Source organism: Rattus rattus, chromosome 12 (genome assembly GCF_011064425.1).
Source record: "Rattus rattus isolate New Zealand chromosome 12, Rrattus_CSIRO_v1, whole genome shotgun sequence".
In the NCBI taxonomy this organism is placed as follows: Eukaryota; Metazoa; Chordata; class Mammalia; order Rodentia; family Muridae; genus Rattus; species Rattus rattus.
In genome coordinates, this window is record NC_046165.1 from 75,684,925 (window position 1) to 75,689,123 (window position 4,199).

Consider the following 4,199-nt stretch of genomic DNA (forward strand, 5'->3'; position numbering starts at 1 on the left):
TCACACTTCCTGTCTGCGCTCAGCACAGTCTGTCCTTTTCTCTACTCCCGAGTCAGGCTCTTCTCCACCCCCCACCACCACCCCAAAAGGAACGAAGGCATAGACTTGCTTAATAAGTTGTTCCTCCAAAAGCTAAAACAAAACGAGAGTCGAAATGAGAGCTGGGAGCAGTGCTAGTGTCTCGCGCCTGTAACCCCACCATGTGGGAGCCTGCAGCAGGAGGATTGGTGTGAGTTTGAGGCTAATGAGTTTACGTAGTGAGTTCCAGGCCTGACCGGCTCAAAAGGCCAAATCACAACAGCCCTCTCTGGAGAGCTGCACAGAGCAGAGGAAGGGCAGCTGGTGGGTGGGTACATGGGACGGACGCTCCTGATAAGAATCACTCCCCTGACTTAAACGTGCTCACACTGCAAACAGAACTGTGGGGCTTGCCAGGGCTGTGGCAGGGTGGGAAAACAGGACAGACAGGCTATGACTCTGGTTGGCTGGCAACTCAGTGCATATTTCCAATTGTTTCCTGGCCTGCAGCCAGCAAGATCTTTGCAAGCGAGATGGGGAGAACTGATTTGGGCAGAAAATCAGAAAACCACGGAGGATTTTCCTCTCTGCATTTTTGTTTATTTGTTGGAGACGGGGGTCTCGAGTAGCTGGGGCTGGCTGTGAACTGCACATATACTCAAAAATGGCTTGATTCTTCTAACTTTACCTGATGGTATTTGGGACTCCAGGTGCGTGCCACCAAGGCTGGCTTTCTGGGCTTTTGTCTTATTCCCTTTGCTCTCTGTTGTTTCGTTATACGGGTGTTATACCCGTGTGTATACTTAAGCAGGAAGAGGCCCTGAGTCTTGCTCCTTTGAGACAGAGGCTCTCACTGAACCTGGAGCTAGGCTGGTGATCTGCAAGCCCAGGAGAGACTTTCACACTTGCTCCTCAAAGGCCCTGGAGTTAGAGGTGGGCGTGGCCACGCCTGGCTTTTTATGTGGACACTCAGATCTGAACTCAGGTCTCCGGCTTGCTCAGCAAGTGTTTCTACCCACTAAAGCCAGCGCCCTAGCCCTCTCTATACATAACAAAAGAAATATTTTATTGAACTGAGAATAGGATCCCCGTTGAAGGAATCAGAGAAAGAACTGGAAGAGCTTGAAGGGGCTCGAGACCCCATATGTACAACAATACCAAGCAACCAGAGCTTCCAGGGACTAAGCCACTACCTAAAGACTATACATGGACTGACCCTGGACTCTGACCTCATAGGTAGCAATGAATATCCTAGTAAGAGCACCAGTGGAAGGGGAAGCCCTGGGTCCTGCTAAGACTGAACCCCAGTGAACGTGATTGTTGGGGGGAGGGCGGCAATGGGGGGAGGATGGGAAGGGGAGGGGAGAGGGGGATGTTTGCCCGGAAACCGGGAAAGGGAATAACACTCGAAATGTATATAAGAAATACTCAAGTTAATAATAAAAAAAAAGAAAGAAATATTTTATCTTATAAGTACATGTGAATGCCTGCGTGTATGTCCTTGTACCGCATGTGTGTCTGGGGGGCCCACAGAGGCCAGAATTGGGCTTGGATCCCCTGGAACTGGAGTTGACTGAGCAGCCATGCTGGTGTTGGGAACTGAGCTTGGGTTCTCTGAGGGAGCAGTCAGTGCCTCTCCAGCCCCTCTCTGCACTTTTGAAGGGACCGTCGTGGGTTGTGAAACCACAAGGATCACAACCAACCTTGCAGAGTTCTCAGAGAATTCAAAGAAGCTTGGCTTAGCCTGGTGGTCTCCTGTAAACCATGGCGGTCTAGTAACAGGAATGCACTGGAGTGCGAGGCTCTCACCTCTTTAGCTCAGGCAACAAATTCTGGGAGGTCGAGTTCAGAGGGACTAATTCCATCATCTAATTGTAACCCAACGCTCTCCAAAAACCTTGCCACCACTCGCAGCCATGATAGTCACAATCTCGGAGACCACAGCGTCCATGGTCTCAACAAGAATGAACGTCAAGCTGGGCATGGCGTCGAATGCCTTCAGTCCCAGTACTTGAGAGGCTGAGACGCAGGTGGATCTCTGTAAGTTCTAGGCTAGCCAGAGCTACATAGTGAAAAGAAAGGTGTGTGTGCCGGGGGGACAGGGTGGGGGGGGGAGTGTCAGGAATTCTAGAGTAGAGAGGGGGAAGTCCTGTTTGTTCTTTACCTGGAGTGGAACCAGAGTGGCGGAGGAAATTAGTCCATGAAAAACCGCAATCCAGGTTTATGGCGACGAGAATGAGCGTTATAGCACTGAGCTTCACAAACCCCCTCCCAGGCGCAAACAAGTCAGAGCGAGCCAATTCCCAGCCATGCCATAGCAGAAACCGATGTGGTACTCCAGGAAGGAAGGAGGAACCTGCAAGGGAGATAACTAACAACTTCGATTCTGACCAGTATTACTACTCAATGTCCATCCCTGCCTGTGCCGGCAGTTCATCCACTCCCTAACACAACACCGTTCACCGTCAGGGCTATTGTCCCCCAGACACTCAGCAGAAGAAGCTAACACAAAAGCAGGCAAGGCAGACAGACCCCTGCCTTTAAGGGGCACCCAAACCCTGGGTCTCATGAACACACAGACACCAATTACTGCCTGCCCAGGTACACGCTGGAGCAGAAGCATATGACACATGCCGTTGGCGTGCAGAGAGAGGAACAATTTACTCCTACAGGGAGTGGAGAGAGGCAGGGCAGCACCAGAGAACACCCTGACCAAAGCCAAGGAGGAGAAGGGTTCCAGGTGTGGTAGCAATGTGAATGGACATTGCCCTTGGGTTTATTGCACACAGGAGCTAAGGTAGGCATTTTCTGTCCTTTACCCTGTGTAATCCTCACAGCAGCTATCAATGAGTAATGACTGTTCTCCCTTGTTTGATGAGGAAACGGAGGCATAGGGACTTAAATAAATGGATGGGGTCGCCCAGGGGTCACACAGGTAGTAAGTAAGTAGCCGACGGAGGGGTTGAAATGGGGCAGGGAGACATTGGGTCTTCTGTACCATGAACCACAAGACTACACTACAGTGTGGGTGGATCAGTGGGTGGATAGTGAAAGTCCTTTGACAGTGGTTCTCAACCTTCCTAATCCCGAAACCCCCTTTAAATACGGTTGCTCATGTTAAGGAGACACCATAACCATAAAATTATTTTCACTGTTACTTCTTTTTTTTTTCCTTAAGTGAATTTAAATGCACTTTATTTTTAGACAACCCACATGCTATGTTTTTTTTTTCTTAAAAAAAAAAACAATGCCTCCACTCCAAATAATCACGGTCAAAATGAAAGCTCGAGATGACATCAGTCCCATTTGTCCTAAGTCCTGGTGTCTTATCGATGGTAAGCAGCGGCCAATTATGGTGACAGGCGACAGATCCAATTTCGTTAACATTTTTTCCATCTCTAAGCCCTTAAAGAAAATCATGAATGGAGTCCCAGCATCTTCACGGTAGTCCAGGAGAGCAGCCATGCCATCTGGATTCGTGTTTTCGCCAATAAAAAACTGGTGGGTCATTGAAATTAGCAAGGACCTGCTTAATTGGCTCTGCAGCTCAGTCATGAAAGGCTTTACTCTTCCCAGGTTCTGTTCTTCAAGTTGGCCTTTGAGTGATTTCATGTAGTCTTTGATGGGCTTTCTTGTGGGCCTCTTCTGTGAAGCTGGATTCTTGTAAGTGATGGTTCCTGACAAGGTCAACACCGGTGACTACTGGTGCCCTTCAGACCTTCAGTGGAAGCCTTTCCACCAATGAGCCAATCATCGATGGCGTCCCCTGTTCTACTGACCACCTTGCTCTCCGCCTTCAGGCACGGTCCGTCTGCCATCTCCCCGATCTAGTAGACCGGCTCGTCATGGCTGACGAGATCCCGGTAGATGATCATGGTGACGGTTGGGGACAGCCTCACTAGCCTGACAGTGTGGAGTGAGTGCTGCAACTGGAGGGGCAGTGTGTGTGTGTGTGTGTGTGTGTGTGTGTGTGTGTGTGTGTAGAGGGGAGTGGGAGGAGAAGTGGACAGAAAATCTCCACTCTTCTTGGGATACTTGGCAAGTTTTAGAATATTTTTGGTATTCCAAGACTCAGCTTCTTGGACCGCGAGTCACTAAACGTGGAGCTTATTTGAGGGGTGATGACGCTGGGAGCTTTTCAGACCCACGGCTTCCCCAGATTAATTCCAAATCAAACAGGG

General features: G+C 49.7%; 1 pseudogene; it reads right to left on the reverse strand.

Moving 5' to 3' along the window:
• On the reverse strand, positions 1 to 3,893 carry LOC116913240 (annotated as a pseudogene).
• Between the last annotated feature and the right edge of the window lie 306 nt (positions 3,894 to 4,199).